Here is a 200-nt window from a genome sequence, read left to right as displayed (position 1 = left end):
ATGAGACGCTCTTTATCTATCACCACTTCGTCCATAAAGTTATGGACAACTACGAGAAGTAGATCCACGAGTGGAAGAAGAAGTGGGAAATCAATAAGGATTGATTTAATTTATTAAACAATTTTTTAATTTATTAAACTATTTTTTAATTTATTAAACTATTTTTTTTTTATTAAAAGGTCTCAAAGTCGATAAACAAC

The sequence above is a fragment of the Brassica oleracea genome, chromosome C5, assembly GCF_000695525.1.
Source record: "Brassica oleracea var. oleracea cultivar TO1000 chromosome C5, BOL, whole genome shotgun sequence".
In the NCBI taxonomy this organism is placed as follows: domain Eukaryota; kingdom Viridiplantae; phylum Streptophyta; class Magnoliopsida; order Brassicales; family Brassicaceae; genus Brassica; species Brassica oleracea.
Note: the sequence above shows the minus strand (reverse complement) of the source record.